General features: G+C 40.9%; 1 long non-coding RNA gene across 1 annotated transcript; it reads right to left on the bottom strand.

Moving 5' to 3' along the window:
• Nucleotides 1-260: 260 nt before the first annotated feature.
• LOC142071098 (uncharacterized) lies at nucleotides 261-13,295 on the bottom strand. The gene is made up of 3 exons (XR_012667074.1): nucleotides 12,970-13,295; nucleotides 1,476-2,942; nucleotides 261-904 (listed from the first exon to the last, which is right to left on the bottom strand). It is a non-coding gene; the product is annotated as an uncharacterized LOC142071098 (long non-coding RNA).
• Between the last annotated feature and the right edge of the window lie 7,480 nt (nucleotides 13,296-20,775).

The following is a 20,775-nucleotide window of genomic DNA, read 5'->3' as shown; positions in this document are numbered from 1 at the left end:
AGGCAAATCGCCTGGCTGCTGGTTACACACAGCCAGACACCAGGGCGGTTAGAAGAGCACAGGAGGGCGTGGTACGCATCAGAGAAGCTTTGAAAGCCAGTTTCATGACTGGCCAGCCTATGGTGTGAAACTTCTGTTTGTTTCTCCTTGATGAAACCCGCCACCCCTTGGTTCACTCTGCTTCCCTGTAAGCTAACCACCATCCCCTCCTCCCTTTGATCACCGCTTGCAGAGGCAATAAAGTCATTGTTGCTTCACATTCATGCATTCTTTATTCATTCATCACACAAATAGGAGGATAACTACCAAGGTAGCCCAGGAGGGGTGGTGAAGGAGAGAAGCACCAGGAGTGGTGGTGGAGGAGGGAAGGACAAGGCCACACAGAACTTTAAAAGCTTAAAAGTTTAAAACTTATTGAATGCCAGCCTTCTGTTGCTTGAGCAATCCTCTGGGGTGGAGTGGCTGGGTGGCCGGAGGCCCCCCCACCGCATTCTTGGGTGTCTCGGTGAGGAGGCTATGGAACTTCGGGAGGCGGGCGGTTGGTTACACAGGGGCTGTAGCGGCTGTCTGTGCTCCTGCTGCCTTTCCTGCAGTTCAGCCATATGCTGGAGCATATTCGTTTGATCCTCCAGCAGCCTCAGCATTGAATCCTGCCTCCTCTCATCACACTGCCGCCACCTTTCAACTTCAGCCCTCCCTTCAGCCCACCACCTCTCCTCCCGGTCATTTTGTGCTTTCCTGCACTCAGACATTGTCTGCCTCCACGCATTCATCTGTGCTCTGTCAGTGTGGGAGGACAGCATGAGCTCAGAGAACATTTCATCGTGAGTACGTTTTTTTCACCTTCTAATCTTCGCTAGCCACTGGGAAGGAGAAGATCCTGTGATCCTTGAAACACATGCAGCTGGTGGAGAAAAAAAAAGGGACAGTGGTATTTAAAAAGACACATTTTATAGAACAATGGGTACACTCTTTCATGGTAAACTTTGCTGTTAACATTACATACATAGCACATGTGCTTTCGTTCCAAGGTCACATTTTGCCTCCCCCCACCACGTGGCTAGCCCCTCCCCATGGTTAACAGCGGGGAACATTTCTGTTCGGCCACAAGCAAACAGCCCAGCAGGAATGAGCACCTCTGAATGTCCCCTTAAGAAAAGCACCCTATTTCAACCAGGTGACCATGAATGATAACACTCTCCTGAGGATAACACAGAGAGATAAAGAATGGATGCTGTTTGTACGCCAGCAAACATACACTGCAATGCTTTGTTCTACAATGATTCCGGAGTATGTGCTACTGGCCTGGAGTGGTAAAGTGTCCTACCATGGTGGATGAATAAGGCTGCCCTCCCCAGAAACCTTTTGCAAAGGCTTTGGGGGTATATCCAGGAGAGCCACGAATGCCAGGGCAAATTCATCATTAAACATGCTTGCTTTTAAATCATGTATAGTATTTTAAATCGTACACTCACCAGAGGTTCCTTCTCTGCCTGGCGGGTCCGGAAGGCAGCCTTGGGAGGGTTCGGGGGGTACTGGCTCCAGGTCCAGGGTGAGAAACAGTTCCTGGGTGTCGGGAAAACCAATTTCTCCACTTGCTTGCTGTGAGCTATCTACAACCTCATCATCATCATCTTCCTCATCCCCAAAACCTGCTTCTGTGTTGCCTCCATCTCCATTGAAGGAGTCAAACAACGCAGCTGAGGTAGTGGTGGCTGAACCCCCTAAAATGGTATGCAGCTCATCATAGAAGCTGTATGTTTTGGGCTCTGACCCGGAGCAGCCATTCGCCTCTCTGGTTTTCTGGTAGGCTTGCCTCAGCTCCTTAAGTTTCACGTGGCACTACTTCGGATCCCTGTTATGGCCTCTGTCCTTCATGCCCTGGGAGATTTTGACAAAGGTTTTGGCATTTCGAAAACTGGAACGTAGTTCTGATAGCATGGATTCCTCTCCCCATACAGTGATCAGATCCCGTACCTCCCATTCGGTCCATGCTGGAGCTCTTTTGTGATTCTGGGACTCCATCATGGTCACCTCTGCTGATGAGCTCTGCATGGTCACCTGCAGTTTGCCACGCTGGCCAAACAGGAAATTGAAATTCAAAAGTTCGCAGGCCTTTTCCTGTCTACCTGGCCAGTGCATCTGAGTTGAGAATGCTGTCCAGAGCGGTCACAATGGAGCACTCTGGGATAGCTCCTGGAGGCCAATACCATCTAATTGCATCCACAGTACCCCAAATTCGACCCAGCAAGGCCAATTTCAGCGCTAATCCCCTTGTTGAGGTTAGAGTAAGGAAATCGATTTTAAGAGCCCTTTAAGTCGAAAAAAAGGGCTTCGTCGTGTGGACGGATGCAGGGTTAAATCTATTTAACGCTGCTAAATTTGACTTAGTGTAGACCAGGGCTTACAGGTAGTAGGGGTGACAAGTTCATACTGTATTGTTGATTTATTGTGTATGATTTATATCTGTAAAGTACATATGCTGAGGGAAAAATGATGGGGCCTCTTAAAATCCAAATAATAAATATAAAAAGTGTTCCAGAATCAGTCACCCTACACTGCAGAATTGTAAAGGAAACAGCAGAAGATATTGAAATAACAGTGGAGATTTTCAACTCCTCACTGAACACTGGAAAGTTACATAGTGAGAAACAAGAAGCAAACATAACTTCAAAAAGGTATCAAATGAGGAAGAGATACTGTAGGTCTACAACTCTGATCTCTGCACCATGATATATTGTAGAGTGTTCAATTACAGTAAAGGAAAGAGCAACACTTGAAAAGGTACAGATTGTTCAAAGACACCAGCATAGATCAAAAAGAGGAGGTCATGCTTAACAAATTTGATGAGCTTCTTTGAGGAGGTGACAAAGAAAGCTGACAGGAACGAAACAGGAGACAAGCTGTTTTGAAAGCCTTCTGGATGTCAATATACAGTAGTACTGAAAAAAAGAATTAAGAATTAGCATGGCAGTTTAGAAACTGAAGAGAGAAAGTAGTGGTAAATGAATTCAGGATTATTCAGCAGGGAAATAACAAGTGGAACAATATGATACAAACATTGCAAACAAAATTGGATCAGTGATCTGAAGTAAAGGTTTCAGCAGGGAAGTGTTCATACGCAGATGATATATAGTGTGGAGTCCTAGTTCACTCAACATTTAAGAAATGTATAGCAATTGCATCTACATAGTCAAATCAAGGGTTTTAGTCTAACTCACTTAACCATTCAATAGCCGAGTGAAAGCATTGTACACGTCTATGAGGGAACCAGCTCTTGCCAGTGGATGAAGCCTGCAAATATGCGACCTACATCTTCTAACTGGCCACAGTGGCAACAGGATGAGTCACAAAGGCCCCACTTATAGTCATTAGCAGCACATCTGATCATTCCATATCAGAAGTGATTTGACCTTTACCCAGAGATAGTGTGGCAACTCAAAACCATGGGGCTGGACTGTTGGAGCTGCACAAGATAATACTATTTTGAAGCTTATTCTTGCCATCTAATATGCCACCTGGACGTGATATTGAGATTCTTTAGGGGAAATGTCCAAACAGGATATCTTGAGCTAAGACTGTGGGTTGCTGGATTAAATACATATTTAAACAGGGGTAGATGAGGCATGTCTTGCACCTTATGGAACAAATTCTGCAAGGTAACTTGTTGCTTGGGTGTGGTGGTGCACACCTGTAATCCCAGCGACTTGGGAGGCTGAGGCTGGCAGATCACTTGAGCTCAGGGGTTCTAGGCCACGATGCACTATGTCAATCATGTATCCGGTGCCACTGACAGTCTGGCCAGCCAGTGGCTGACTGAATGGCTAAACCAACATGAATGACTTCTGATCAGTGCTCTCTCCGTGGGGGCTCAAGGACTGATCAGCCAAGATGACTTGTTGCCTGATGTCTAAAGGAGCAATGTTGGGAAGAACTGGCAGCCATGTCAAGCTGGTATATCTCATGGTACCTGTTGTATATACAGAAGTAGGTAGAACCAATTAGTTTGGAGATCAGGTTGTTTCTTCTCTTTATTTCTAGTGAGGTGAGGTCTTAGTAAGGTATGCCTTGATAATTAAAATATGGTCCAGTGTAACACCTAGGTACACAGGCTTTAGGTTGTGGTCAAGCCTATGACTATTTAGGAAGATGGGAAACTGTTTGTGGGCCTTTGTGTAGTATAGATGGAAGCAGAGGGAAACTGACTTTTGGTATTTGGGTTAAGTCTCCAACTTTTACAATAAAGGGCCATCATTTTCATGTCAGCATTTGGGACTTCTTCTAGATGACTAAAATCCTAGTTCTGTACTACCTCACATATATTGTCTGCATAAATCAAATGCCTGGCAGTGGAATTAGGAAGGTCATTTGTGAATAGGTTGAAAAGTGTCTGTGTTAGAACTGAGCCTCAGGCAGACAGTTGTTTGGGGACCTCCAGGATGTGGTAGTATTACCAGGATGAAGTGCTGGTACTTACCAACTCCACTGAGAATGGCTTCCAGACCAGGCAGAAGACAGGCACATGAGATCTTTCTGCTGCATGTAACATCATCTGGCAAACAGGCATACTGTACAAACTTTCATTGGTCTTACCAAAGTGGGTTACGATGGCTGTGGAACTATTGCTGAGAGACTACCGATTCCAGGTTTCACTTGGACCAAAGAACAGTTCCTGGGGGGCTCAAAATTGAGTAGTGGACCACAACAAGGACCTTTCAAAAAGGGCGTTATCATGGGCATCTTAGGCATATACAGTGCAACAGATAATATGTCATGATGTGGTGTTTTATCATACATTTGGAAGGAGCATATTACCTATGAATGAAAAAGTCAGGAGTGATTTATGTAAACCATCCCAAATGAATGTGGTTAAAGACTTTATACCACACCATGTATTACGTGTGTGCAGAAAAACTGTTTGTTTTAGATTATTTTTAAAAAAGAGGTTTTGATTTTTTTTTAAATTCTCTGACTATAAAAATCAAGCACCTCAGTTACCAAAAGCTCAACTATGGAATTTAGAGGGAGATTTTTATTTTATTTTATTTTTTAATTTTTTAAGAAAAAAACTCTCTAAATATGATCAAAACTAGCTTTGATATCTACATCTATATATATCATCTCACAACTTCAATCTCTAACTCTTCCATGCCTGGAAGCATGCACTGTATGACCCATTGGAAAGATGTGAATTGAGTATATAACTCCCATTTCTAGTGCTGCAAGAACCCAAGATGCTGGGGTTTAAGGTGGTGGCATTATTTTAATGTATAAAAAAGCTGATTTAGGTGCAGGGGTGCTCTTGCATAGCAATTTTTTGAGAGAAATTCCAAGGTTAGGGAGAAAATGGGGAAATGCTTCTGGAATGGATGACTTTTTTAAAAAAAAGCTGTTTAAAGCTATTAGATTTATAATCCCAAGAGAATTTACTTAGAGGGCAAAGCACAGGTCAAGTGGACAAAAGTCCACTTATGTGGTGGGGGACTGTCCTAAAGAGGAACTTTTGAAGACTTTAATTGGAGTAAGCTTTTTGTTTGGTGGGAGAAAAGAAGAATTAATTAGTCAATGAGGCTTAAAATTAATGTCTGATAGCAGATAAGAAGGCAAACAGAATTCACCAATACAGCATACATCAGTGATTAGTGTACCATAGCATGAAGGCTGTTGAGTTCTGGGCTATTCTGTATAATTTAGGGCATTATATTATAGGAAAAGCATTGAATACTAGTGTACTAAAAACAAGAGAGCTTTTACCACTGAGACACTATGTGATACTGGAAATATCTTTCTGTTTATTAGTGAATTCAACAGTGAAAATACATTGCAGTTTACACTCGAAATAGTGTTCACAGAACAAAATGCAGTCTGTAGTTTGAGATAGACATATACAGACATACTCTAACCCATCACATGCTGCATTTACAGGTTTGAATCAATATAAAAGAAGCCATCCTGACTATTTGGCACATATTATTCAGCAAATAGGTTTCTTTATCAAGTGACATTTCTGTATGACAAGGTAAGGGCTTTTTCAATGGAAGTTGGGATCCATTTTTTAAAAAAATATATTTATTTTTTATTTCCTCAAATGCAGAGAAGAACAAACTCTATGACACAGACAACTGCTAAACTTAGTGTTAAAACATATTGAACATATAGTGCAAAGCCCATTAATTTAGAGGGCTTCATCTGAAAATGTTCTTTAAACAGTATAATTTTGTGGGCTTTTGGCTATACATATTGTAGAAATATAGAGTTAAATGGTCTTTTATTAGAAAAACTCCAGCTTTCTTCTTCACATTCTATTCCAGTGCAACATATGTGCCTTCCAGCCATGCTGGTCCTCTCAAATTAAAAAGCACTAGCCTTAACGGGACATGTCATTACTTCTGTCCCACTTTGCTTTACAAATCCTTCTAATTTTCTATTCCTAGTTTACTGTGACTATTATATCTCATCATTGCTTTTCCTTGCTTGCAGTGGTCACACTCAAGAGATTGCTTTTCCACTTGTATTGGCAAAGGCTTCAAGGATTCTACTTTTCAGAAGTTTCAGCAGGTCTGCTATGATTTGGTGCCATTTTACTACGAAAAGTCTTTCTAGTTTTATGGTGGTTGTACGCTACCTTTTCCCCAAGGAACTTTCTTATTTCCTTTGGTGTCTCTAATGGAGCAGGAATGGAAGGCAATATGGATTTGTCTTCCTGGTTCAGTGTTTTCTCTGTCTGGGGGCAGAGGCCACTTCAGGCCATTTATAAAGTTATTTCCCCCAAGTTTGCTGCATATGAGGGGTTTTCTAAGTAAAACAGACAGACAAAAGAAAGGTCCTTTCCTCTCTCCTTCCCTTACAAGAGAGGGGAATCTGACTGAAAACAAAGAAAGGCAAAGGTGGCCTGGCTCTCGGGCAATCTTTCTGGGTTCAGCTCTTTGCATTTAGGGTATCAGAGGGTCTGTTGTCTTTTATCAGGTTCTATCTCCAGCCTCTTCTCTTGGGCCATCCTGCTTTACAGTTGGTCTTTGTAGCTTCAGTGGTGATGAGGGCTGCAGTTCTCCCCCTCCTGGCTAACCTCTCTGTGTCAGCGTCCCTGAGGTGGAGCAGCCCCCCCCCCGTCTTGTTCACCACAACTTCCTGCAGCAGGTTTACATCTTTTATGCTCCCCCTGCTCCAAGCAGTGCAATCCTTACAGGTGCTCCTCATTAGTACTGAATAGGCCGAGAAGAGCTCGTTAGTCTCCCCACCACCAAAATGAGGGAGTGCCCCTTCACATGCTGTTATGTGGCCAATGTAATCCCTGTATTCTACCAGCAAATTGCCCCTTGCCCCATTTGTCTATGCTGACTATAGACTCTTCACTGTTGTCTATTTGAACAAGGAAGGTAGCTTAGGTGAAAGTGAATACGAAATGGTAAGAGTTCATGATTCTAAGGGATGGTAGCAGGGAAAAAGCACAATAAAGATAATGGATTTCAAGAAGGCAGACTTTAGCAAACTCAGGGAATTAGTAGATAAGATACCCTGGGAAGCAAGTCTAAGGGAAAAACAGAGTCATTATTAAGGGCACAAGAACAAACTATCCCATTTCATAGGAAATAAAGGAAGTATGGCAAAAGACTACCCTGGCTTAACCAGGAGATCTTCAATGCAGCAGATGATATTTCCAGTTTATGTGTGTTCTCTTTACAATTTCCAGATGGTGGACATGGAAAGGAAACTCCCCATCATGGGAGATGACATACAATCAGCCTAGCACACACGGGTGTCACCCTTCCATATGGCCCCTAGGAAGAAAGGCATGTTTGGAGCAAGGAGAGGGGTTGCAGTGGGGAGGGGACATGGCCAGCATAAAGTTTAAAGAAAAAAATTGTGGAGAAAAAATTTCAGACTGTTTTGATCACAAGAAGAAATGATTCTCAATCCTGGTCAACATTATTCTCCACGCTGGTCACACATGTTCAGAAGCTCAACTTCTCGCTACTCCTTCTAGTATGGAAACTATTTCTGCTGGTGTAACCCACTGATGATCATGTTACAGATCCCCCTTTTGTGCCTGATCCACAAAGGATGGGAGTGTAGTACAGTCCTAGCTAGGGGGCCTTGGCTTTTGAGTTCAAGCCATACCAGCTTATACTTTTACCTCTGGAGGTTCCTGGTATGTCAGCCAAGATGGCGACCGTCGTACTAGCTCTTGTATATTACCAATTTACCATCTTCATTCTGTGTTTTAAAACTGCTGTAAAAGCATGGTAACGTGGTTATTGGAGAAATATACAAAACTGACAGGTTTAAAAATGAGATGTCATTTTAACAATCCATTATTATTTAGGAAGTGTTGGAAGCTGAATATTATTGGTTTCTTATAATTAGTATATAGTTTGTTATACAGCATCACCTATTTAATCAGTTAAAAATATTAGGAAATCTTTTTTCAGATCACATATTGGTGTAATGCAGTGGAACAAATTTAACAGTTTGCAACAGCAGCTTTACAAAAGTGCAAGCTTCACTTTTTTGTTTAATGCAGATGCATTACATAAATTATTGAATACAGCCCTGATTCTACAAATGATAGCTCCCATGCAGAGCCTCATTGGCTTAAATTGAATCTGTGTGGGTGCAGCAGTCTGCCCACACACTACCAATTGCAGAACCAGGGTTTAGGGGCCTGTTCCTACAGACACCAAGCAGGTGAATACCTTTACTTTCACAAGTGATCCCGTTGAGGTTAAAGTTGCTCATGGGTAGCTGTGCATGCAAACAAAAACAAACTGGTGCCAGAAAAGCAAAACCATCAGTGCTTAAAAATTTTAAAGGGGAAAAAATGGGACTGAAGGGGGGAAAATGTTAAAATTGATACATAGTTTTAAAAATCCCTCTACTAATCTACATGGATACATCATGCTGCAACAGTCAGACAACCAGTCACAAATATATTCACACTTATAAACTTGCTGGTAATTGTGTGTCAATATGTAGATTTGTGATTGTGATTAGTGAATGGTAGCCTGGCTCCATTAGTAGGTAATTTAAAACTGAGTAAAGACACACAATAGTAGCTTGATGATAAAATACTTGACTGAACAATTCCACTGTCTGTGATGTATTACACTGGTATTGAGGCTGATCAAAACCCCAGGTATATCAATTGCAGATGGAATAATTTTTATATTCTAAATTCCTAATGACTGGATTATTTTGTTTCTGTCCTAAACACCTTGTGCCTCTCTGCCTTTCTAGCTACTCTCTTGTGGAACCTCTGAATTCATAATGAAGGTGTTGTCTCAAGAACTCAACAGGTGAGAAACATCAGATGCTATTATAGTTTATAATTGTTAGAGTCATGCCTGCCTCAGTTTCACATCACTTTCTTGTGTACTGATACAGCAGTGTCTGGTACACAGAAAGACCATTTTGTAGCTAAAGGATTATGTTTAAAGAACTGCACTAATGCTGACATTGGGCATTTTTTCAAGATCTAATTCCTGTATGTTCAAATAAACAAAACTTATAACCTTAACTGTAACAACACCATCTGGTGACTCTCAATAATTTTACAGGTAAGATACCCAAATTCATGTGATTGATTTCACAATACATCATTCAATTTACAAACATTCATTAAATAAATCACACTTGCCACTGTATATTTGGAAATGAAGATTGGAGCAATCTCACAAAATGCAACACACTTTTATCTGTACATTGATTCTTCCAGATAAAAATTGTTCTCGTAGACCTGATATTTCTATGGCATATCCTAGTGTAACTAAATATAATATGTTATGGATATCAGGCATACATCACTGACACTACAGTGGGATCAATGCCTATCTCCTCTAAAGATGTGCATCTCATCTATTATTGTCTGTTAGGACTCTGTAAATACCCAAACATAGTATACAGAATATTGATGCTATAGAATAGTTTTAAATGATTATTTCCACGGCTAAGTTAATCCCCTGGTTGTAGTAATCTTTTAAACAACTAGTCATTTTTAAACAACTAACAAAATCATCTAGAACACAACACTTAGTAGTGATGGGAGACTTCAGCTACCCAGACATCTGTTGGGAAAATAACACAGAAGGACACAGATTATCCAAAAAATTCTTGGAATGTATTGGAAGCATTTTTTTTTAAATAGAGGAGAAAGCTACTGGGGGAGAGGCTGTTCTATATTTTATTTTGACAAATAGAGAGGAACTGGCTGAGAATTTGAACAGGGAAGGTAGCTTAGGTGAAAGTGAATATGAAATGGTAAGAGTTCATGATTCTAAGGGATAGTAGCAGGGAAAACAGCACAATAAAGATAATGGATTTCAAGAAGGCAGACTTTAGCAAACTCAGGGAATTAGTAGATAAGATACCCTGGGAAGCAAGTCTAAGGGAAAAACAGAGTCATTATTAAGGGCACAAGAACAAACTATCCCATTTCATAGGAAATAAAGGAAGTATGGCAAAAGACCACCCTGGCTTAACCAGGAGATCTTCAATGATCTGAAACTCAAAAAAAGAGTCCTACAAAAAGTGGAAGCTAGTTCAAATGATAAAGGGTGAATATAAATAAATAACACAAGTATGTAGGGACAAAATTAGAAAAGCCAAGGCACAAAATAAGATTAAACTAGCTAGAAACATAAAGGATAACAAGACAACATTCTACAAATACATTTGAAGCAAGAGAAACACCAACTACAGGGTAGGGCCATTAGTCAAGGGGGAGTGGGGGGACAATAACAGAAAATGGCAGAAGTGCTAAATGACTTTTTTGTTTCAGTTTTCACCAAAAAGATTAGAAGTGATTAGACATCTAACATAGTGACTGCCCCTGAAAATGAGGTAGGATCAGAGAATAAAGTAAGGAAAGAACAAGTTAAAAATTACTTAGACATGTTAGATGTCTTCAGATCACCAGGGCCTGATAAAATACATCCTAGAATACTCAGGGAGCTGACAGAGAAAATATCTGAGCCCTTAGCAATTATCTTCGAAAAGTCATGGAAGACAGGACAGATTCCAGAGGACGGCACAAGTGAAAATATAGTGTCAATCTATAAAAAGGGAAATAAGTACAACCCAGTGAATTACAAACCAGTCATCTTAAATTCAAAACCTGGAAAGATAATGGAACAAATAATTAAGCAATCAATTTGCAAACACTTAGAAGACAGGTGATAAGTAACAGTCAGCATGGATTTGTCAAGAACAAATTGTGTCAAACCTAATAGCTTTCTTTGATATGGTAACTAGCCTTGTGGATAGGGGGAAGTGATAGATGTGGTATATCTTGATTTTTTTGTAAGGCTTTTGATACTCACATGTCCTTGTTATAAACAAACTAGGGAAATACAACCCAGATTATGGTATCATAAAGTGGGTGCATAACTGGTTGGAAAACTGTTCCCATAGAGTAGTTATTAGTGGTTCACAGTCAAGCTGAAAGGGCATATCAAGTGAGGCTTCATAGGGATCAGTTCTGGATGCTGTTCTGTTCAATATCTTCATCAATGATTTAGATAATAGCATAGAGAATACACTTATAAAGTTTGTGGATGATACCACATTGGGAGGGGTTGCAAGTGTTTTGGAAGATAGAATTAAAATTCAAAATGATATGGATGAACTGGAGAAATGGTCTGAAGTAAATAGGATGAAATTCAATAAGGACAAATGCAAAGTACTCCACTTAGGAAGTTACAATCAGTTGCACACATACAAAATGGAGAATGACTGCCTAGGAAGGAGTACTGCAGAAAGGAAACTGAGAATCAAAATAGATCACAAGTTAAATATGAGCCAAATAGTGTAACACTGTTGCAAAAAAAGCAACATCATTTTGGGATGTATTAGAAGTAGTATTGTAAGCAAGACACAAAAAGTTATGCTTCCGCTCTACCCCACGCTAATTAGGCCTCAACTGGGGTATTGTTCCTAGTGCTGGGCGCCACATTTCAGGAAAGATGTGAGAGAGATTGGAGAGAGTCCAGAGAAGAAATTGGAGAGAGTCCAGAGAAGAGCAAAAAGCAAAAATGATTAAAGGTCTAGAAAACATGACCTATGAGGGAAGATTGAAAAAAATGGGTTTGTTAGTCTGGAGAAGGGAAGGCTGCGTGTGGGGCGGGAGGGACATTATAACCATTTTCAAGTACATAAAAGGTTATTACAAGGAAGAGGGAGACAATTTGTTCTTCTTAACCTCTGAGGATAGGCAAGAAGCAATGGGCTTAAATTGGAGCAAGGTGGTTTAGGTTGGACATTAGGAAAAACTTCCTGTCAGGGTAGTGAAGGACTGAAATAAATTGCTTACGGTGGTTGTGGAATCTCCATCATTGGAGATTTTTAAGAGCATGTTAGCCATGAGATCAGTATGAATCTTCAATGCATTTTCAATTAGCAAATTTCCCAAGGTTGTGAGTGATTGTCAGTTTTGCCTTTCTCCTTGTGCTATAAACTGTAGTTTCTTTAACGTTGCCTTGATATTGTCATGAATATTAAAAGCGCATGGTTTTCATTCCCTATAAAGAGGTGGTCAGTTCATTGATATAATGAACAAATCAGCTAAATAAGCTAGTCTTAACATCCATAACTCAACTACAAAGCATTCAAAACATTCAAAACTAAAATCACTAAAGAAAACTTTTACCTTAGAATGGAGTTCAAAGAGATGAGTCTACACCTTACCCCATGATAGCCATCTTACCTCTGTATGAATAAGATTTTGATGATAGCTTCCAATTTCATTGCCAAAACTGAAAAGAAGTTTGAATTTAATGCTTGAACTTTAATAAAATTAACCCTCTTTACAACTTGATTCAGAGTCACTTTCAGATTAACAACCTTTTTTTTAAACCCCTACTGCTTCATGATAAATACCACAGTGAGTGAATTTAGCATTCAGCACCAATTCCTTATTTTTTGCCAAAACGCCACCAAATTTCCCAGTTATTAGTCGTGTTCTGTCAGTGTACTCACCAATGCAGTTTTGACACTCCATAACGTTTGCTGAGGAACTCATTCTGGTTGTTGAAAATTTCTTCTATCATTGTACATCTTGATAGAGCGTCACGAAATGAGAACTCTCCTTTGTCATTTGATTCAAACCTTACATACACAAGAAGTTGAGCAAAATTAGTAATATTGGCACTTTTGTCTAACTGTAATAAAAAACCCACACCGATTTACACATTCTATGAGCATTTGCTTTACTTAAAAAGCCACGTCTTGAATTGTTCATGACTCTCTGTTGTTTAAAGAAAAACAAAAACCGGCGTCAACCTGTTTTGCAGCTTTATCCTCAATAATCAGCTACACTGTGTCTATTGCCAGAGGCAACATGAGAGTTTCACTAACTGAATGAGGTTTCCCACTTTGAGCAGTTCTCAAATATGCATGGTATGACATTCTAGGGCCTTCTTATTAATGTCACTGAGAGATGTTGTTTTGTGACTTTCTTTCAAAACACTTAGCTTTTCTCTTTATAAAAAATACATGAGGTTTGTCTTTTAAAGAATTGTGCTTTGTATTGAGGTGACACTGAAGAAGGGAAGGTTTCATAGAATGATTGTAAAACAGCTTATAGGAAATGACTGAGCAAGGAACTGGTTCACTTTCTTCAAAACTTAAAGTATATATTCAAATGATAAGTAGTTGGTATCATGCCCTCTAACAATCTTGCATTGTTTGTTACTTGTAGCAGGAAGCCAACCAGCCATGCCTGTAACTTTTTCATTCAGATCATGCTACTGCCTGTTTCATCAGCAGATCTTTGTTGTATTTCTGTATGTCCTCTTTTGAAGCTACTGTTAATTAGCCACTGATTCATAGTTGAGGTTCACACTTATATTCACAAATACAAAATAACTCTGTGAAGAGGAAAGCGGGGGAAAAGTGATTCCAAAGCATTCAGATGAGCAGGTAGAAGGTGGACAAGGATTTCTGAGTACACACACGATTTTTGTTGAACCAGGGCATATGCCTCATTCCTGGAACGTATGTGTGCAGGCCCACATAAAGGTGGCCTGGCTGAGAGTGATCAGCCTAGGAGAATTTAATAGAGAAAGGAGCTTAGCTGGGGGAATCTGGATGGGTGGGTTAGAGGGTTGTGGCTAGAACGCAGGGTGGCTTTGTGGCATTTGTATGAAAGTTCAGAGAACTCGATGGTGGGGAGCAGAAGTGTGTGTGTGTATGGGGGGGGGGGGAATGGTTAAAAATCCAAGAACTTTTCAAACAGACTCTTATGGGTTTCAGTTTTTGACAACATTACATTTTTTCATGGAAAAAACATTGACAAATGTGAATTGCTTTTGAAGTCTTTAGTGGAGAAAAAAAATCTGTTTTTTGGACTAGGTGGCTCTTGCCATTCAAAGGACAAGGAAACTGTTATAGAGTTTAAATGACCTGACCAAGGCCACACTGCAGGTCTGTGGTGGAGCTAGGAATAAAATCCAAGTCTGACTTAGTCCAGTGCCCTACCAATGGACTCTTCATATGCAATGGGCATCCTATCCAAGTCATTCTTAAAGTCTTACAGTGTCATTCTGTTTGTTTTCATATTTTCCATTTTTAAAATAATTTTATACTTTTAATGTTTAATGCTAATGAAAAGTGCCATCTCAACAGCCTTAGATTCAAGGCCTTAGAACACAAACCAAATATAGGCAACTTGGGGGAAGCTTTCCCCACCTTTCTCCAATAATGTGTCTTGATCCCATTTTAGTCAATATCTACTGTCCCAGATGAAATATTCTGAACTCTTGGAGGTTAATATATTCTGGTGTACCAATGATTAGGCCAGGCATACAGTGTACAACACTTTCTTATAGCAGAGAAAGTTGTGCACACATGTGACTCTTCAGATACAATATCACAAAAATTAGGGGTCAAGAGCCGGGAATTGGGAGTGCTGGGGACCAGGGATTTCTTGTGTACAGCACAGGAAGGGGAAAATATCCAGTTCAGCTGGTATAAGAAAAAGGATGATGGAAAAAGAGCTTTCAAAAGGGTTCATAAGGCACCAACATTTAAGAGTTCATTAAATGAAAAGAACTCTTGAACCTTTAGATGATGACTTGTCATTAATTTTGAAATGGTCATCTGTTCTCTTCCCTGCTCGTCCCAAGAGCCTGCTTGCTTTAAATTTATCTGAATCCTAAACTAAGTACTTACAATATGAATCTGGATTTTCTATTTTTTCCAAAGACACCAGTATATTCTTTCACTGGAAGCTCCATAAAGTATTGTAAGGACAGTATGGTTTTTCTGCCATTACAAAGTAACCCATTATTAACTGGAACAGTACAAATCATTTGGATTGTTTAGTCTGTGTCATCCATTAAAACTATAGTTGTCTATTCTGTGCAAGTGGACAAGTGGAGTAATTAATTATTTACATAATATAATTAATTATTTACATAATATATTCTGTAATGATACATTTGGAGAAGCCAGAGAGTTATTTCCCGGACACCTTATGGTAAGAGTACATAATTAATCCAGGGAGGTAGGATGCATAGGCTGCCCTGGGAGACTAAGGTTATGTCCATATTTGGATCTGGAAGTGAATTCCCAGCTCAAGGAGACATATCCTCACTAGTTCTGATTTGAGTTAGCATACTAATAATATAGTGTTGTTTCAATGGCCCAAGAGGCAGGGTGGGCTAGCCTCCCCAACTATGTACCTCAGATCTTGGATGATTAAGTATGCAGGGCAGCTAGCCTCATACACTCCCATGGTTACACGTTGCTTTTAGCTCTGATCACACCAGCATAGGTAGGTCTCTTTGAGCTGGGATTTACACCTCCAGCTCGAAGTGTAGATGTTCACTGTTGTAAACCTGAGGGCACTCTAGCGACTTCAATGGACATCTTCGAGATTTACACCATGAAAGTGTGATTTAGTCCATTGGTCCTTAGTGTCATTTAAGTCATTGCTACAATATCAGGCCATCAGAAATGCTGCATATACCATAATTCCTGAAAGTCATGCTTCAGGGAATGATGAACTACAGTGGGCTAAATTGTATCACTTCCACACAGCTCTGCATGGATGGTAGACCTATGGCATCCCAGCAGGAGCACCTTTTAGACTCAGGAGACAGTCTCACCCTGAGCTGCTCAGTGTACACTTTACTCCGTCCATAAGGATGGAGTAGATCGGTGTCTGCACTGCACTGGCCCCATTTCTCCAAGGGGGTTCATAGTCAAACCCTACAGAATCTAGAGGTTGCATGTGTTTATGATATAACTCAGCCCATATATAACTTGAACCAGTTTACTGAATCTCAATTTCCTAGTCCATGACTGACAAAAGTGCAGCCCTCATGCCAAATGAAGCTCTCCAAGCTGCACAAAACAGTCTATGACTGCTTGTCTTTAGAACATGTTGGCGCAGCCTCTGGAGACTATAGGTGATGGCACTTACCACCGTATCTTCATCCCAGTGGCTTTTTGATGGGGACTGTTGTATCTGTGTCATTGTATTCAAGGATGACTGCAGTATGCTCTTTTGCAAATTAGGTGCATTATTTTGGCTCTTGACAAGTTGTCTCTTTTATACAAAGGTTGCATACCCCACTCTAGATTTAACTCCATCCAACCATTGGGTTCCTTGGGCCATGTCTGTGCATTAGCCACTGGAACCTTATGTTGTAGCAACAGTGTTACCCTGCATGTAATGATAGATATCGCCCCCTTCCCCATCTCCCTTGCTTCTACTAACCTCTCGGTATCTTAGCTTTCTGCTGGCATTGCCTCAGGATTTGTTGCCAGTCTGAACGAAGGTGATCTCAAGATGCATGCATTTTGGTTCTCTCCCATCCGGTATGAATGTATAGCCAAATAACTAACTCTCAGCCTCGAAACTTACCAAAACGTGGCACAAGCTATTAGGGTACGTGAAAAACAAACAGAATGTGGAGCCCCTGTGTTTTGTTGCATCATAACCAACAGGATATCCTTTTAATGATAAAATCTCTTTTTTAAAATGATCCAGAAGATTAATAGTTGTTGTTCTCCACGGGCAGCAGTATGCATCCTGCTCTTCTTTCAGGAGTTCGAGGCCTGTGAAGGAAGCGGTAGGGGTGGCCAGGAGGCGTGCCAGTACTGTTTGGATAGGGAAGGAGGGAGCCAGAAGGCTAAATCACACCATGTTCACAAGAGCAGAGAAGGGATCAAAAAGAGCCTACCGGCTCAGATACAGCTCTGTTCCCCTTTCCCCCACACACTTGTGAAAATGTTGGTGGCCCAACTTTCCTGTTCCCTCCCCTATCCAAAATGTCCTGTCAGCTCCTGGGAATCTTCTGCCTCCCTCCCAGACATCTCTGATCTTTGGAAGGTAGAAGCAAAGTGGAGTAGGGTGCTCAGAGCTGTCCAAGAAGGCTCTCCCTTCCCTCAGTCTGCTAGCTGCTCTGTCCAGGCAAAATGAGCTCCAATGTGATTTCCTTGCATGATGTAGTATATGCAGGAACTCTAGCTAAGAGCTTGTCTATACTAACAGCTAAATCGGCAGTGCTGCGATCGATGCAACTGTGTCAATTTAGCGGGTCTGGTGAAGACAAGCTAAATTGATGCAGAGCGCTCTCCCGTCGATGTCTGCACTCCCCAAGAGGCAGAAGGGTAAGTCAGCAAGACAGTGTCTCCCATCAACACAGCACGGTGTAGACACCGCTGTAAGTTGACCTAAATTATGTTGATGTCAGTTACGTAACTTACATAACTGAAGTATCATAACTTAGGTAGACTTACAACTTTAGTGTAGACCAGTCCTAAGTCAAGCAACTCAAATCTAGTTTTGTGGAGGCAAGATTTAACTTGTGTTTCTTTTTTCCAGCGCTTATTGGTACAGTTACAAAATTTACATATTATCATACAGTGATTGATTACCCTGTGCTTATGCTTTGCTATCAGTAATCATTTATTATTTATCAAAAATTCTAATTATGTGACTAATTACTGTGTAAATCTGATGTAGTTAATGCATCTGGATTCTAAAGATACCTGTACTAAACCTGTGATTAAAGAGGTAATAAGTAGTTTATCCATGTAAATAGCTTCCCAGTTATGAGAGTGTTATATAGTTATCAGAAAACAGAACCTCCTCCCCATACAAAACAATAAAAACCTTAATGTGATGTACTGCCACTGCAATAGAACCAGTTTCTGTACTATAAAGTGTAACTGGCAGTTTTCCACGGCACTGAAAAATTAATGTATGAAAGGATTCCGTATGTATTGTCTGTCGGTGACTTCCAAGTCAAATCTGTTTAAAAAAATCTCTTTACATGTACATTAAACTGCCAGACTACAAACTCACCCTGGGATTTTAAACTCAAGTGGAGTTCTTTCTGGTTCACACATCACCAGCAATAAGAAATTCTGTTCATTTAGCTCATAGTTCAGATAACGATGCCTGGGACAGGATAGAATCCTGCTCACTCACCTGCAGCTGAACTGGCTCTGCAGCAATAAAAGGAATAAGTAGGTTTTGTTTTGTTTTGTTTGTTAGACACCAAAGGAGGCACAAAATAAGATTCTGAACATACCCAGCAAGCAGGTTTATTGCTTAAGATCATGCCACACTCACAACACTAATTGGCATTCTTACCTGTTCGTTCCTCTCATATTTTCACACAGAAAAAAGTGTGATGTAAAATATATCTAAAAAATGCTAAGGTTAATCTCAAATGTCAACACTGATGCATTACAGGTCTTGAAAACAGAATGTCAGGACCTCATTAGTCCTCTTCACAGGAGACTGCAGTCTTGCTTCAGGCAAGGAGATAGCAAGGGGACAATTTAGATGACCACTCCAATACTAGTTTGGTCCCTTCTAGCCCCAACAATTCTGTTCTGAATGTTTATATTCCTTCAGCTGTTCTGTGATTTATTTTTTTCCTCCAACTTCTGAAATTAACATTTTATATCCTCCAGGCTTGTCTATATGAATAGTTGTGGCAGGTCAGGGTGTGACTCTGCAGCACACATCCTTGCCATGCACTGACTAGCCATGTGGACCCTGCTACTGTGAATTAAAGGTTCTGTAGTTCACTTTGACTATGGAATTTTTACTGCATAATAGCAGGGTTGACACAGCCAGTTAGTGCAGTGTATATGAGAGCTCTATAGATTCAGACCCTGCCTTACCACTCACTAAGTTTCCATGTGGATAAGCCCTCAGTTCTCTATTCATGGGTCATCATTCCATTCTTTACTTTAGAAGCTACTTGGATTTTTCATTGCCTGTGTCACCGTTAACTAAAATATGAACTTTCAGCTTTTGCATTTTAATAAAGACACTATAGATTTCTGGATTTATATGTTGACACAGTTAATAGGTTTTCTGCTCATTACTGGCTTATGCTTCCTAACCATGTTCAACTCCTTGGGTGGTATTCCCAACCACTCTGGCTCCTTTACACTATGCAAGTGGGCTGGAGTGCTGTAATGCAGTGGTTTTCAACCTTTTTTCATTTGCAGACCACTAAAAATTTCAAATGGTGGAGGTGTGGAACCCTTTGGGAACATTAGACATAGCTTGTTTCCCCCCCAGTGCTCCACAGACTACAGGCTGCAAACCACTGTTAGATGGCAATGACAATGTTTTGCGGACCACTTAGACATAGTCTGAGGATCCTCAGGGGTCCGAGGCCCACAGGTTGAAAATCACTGGTATAAAGGTAGTTTCCGCAGCTCAGTCATGGTAGAAGTCAGCCGTAAGGTTGTCTCCCAAGGACCCCTTTGCAAGCCCTAGTGTAATGGTGGGGCCTCAACATTGCAGAAATTTTGGGCAGCACAGCAGTCAATAGGACAGCAAGGTGAGGCTGTTGCAGTTCTGTAACTTAGACAGTCTGGAAGAGGGGGAGGGGACTGTTTACATTACATAAGGGGCCTCTCTAGCTCTTGGAACACCTCAGAGTTGGGAATGTGCAAAGGAAGCTTAAAGTCCCCTTAGCCCAGTGTTTTTCAAATGCAGCCACCATGGCAGCATGGAGCCACCAGAGACTTTTCTTGTGCCATAGCCTCCTGCATGGTGATGGGGAGGGGCGGGAGAACCAGTGGCTCCCTCCCCCAGGGCCACCAGCAGTGGTTGGGTCCTGACCACCTCTGGGGACACAAAAACTGGAGGAGCAGGCAGCCAGTGAGTTCCCCACCTTCCCAGGGCTGGTTGGTCAGGCTTCAGCCCTTGGGTGGCAGGTGGCAGGCTCCAGCCACAGGGCTTCAGGCTCCATTCCCCGGGCATACGGTGGTGGGCTCTGGCCCCACGGTCACCTGCCCTCCAGTGCCCCTGGCCCCCACTGCTTCCATATCCACCTCCCCATCCAGGGCTTGCTGGGACTGAGTAAGTCTGCTGTGAAAAATGATATTTGTATGTTTGTTAATATCAGTTTTCACAGCAGACTCAGTAACTATCATGGCTTGAAAAAAAAGCAAAATACAAGAACCTACAAAGTACCTTATTTGTGTTTCTATTCTGTTTAGATCCAGTAGAGAATAGAGACAACTGTACATTATTTTTATTATTGAATCTGGAAAAAAAATCCTACGTAAATAAATTACAATGATTTGGACATGGATATATGCATATTTATTTGTTTTTTTTTCTAATTTTAAACTGAAATACTTAAATTTCAGGAAAAATTATCAGAGCAGCCACCAGCAAGAGATAGTGGCTGCACTCTGAGGCCACCCAAAAATTGTTGTGAGAACCCCTGCCTTAGCCTAACCCTGGGCTGTGAGTTCTGCACTGTACCTCACTGAGGTTTTTTTTTCCATCCACACTGA

This window comes from Caretta caretta, chromosome 2 (assembly GCF_965140235.1).
Source record: "Caretta caretta isolate rCarCar2 chromosome 2, rCarCar1.hap1, whole genome shotgun sequence".
Lineage (NCBI taxonomy): Eukaryota > Metazoa > Chordata > Testudines > Cheloniidae > Caretta > Caretta caretta.
Note: the sequence above shows the minus strand (reverse complement) of the source record. Positions and strands in the feature narration are given on the sequence as shown.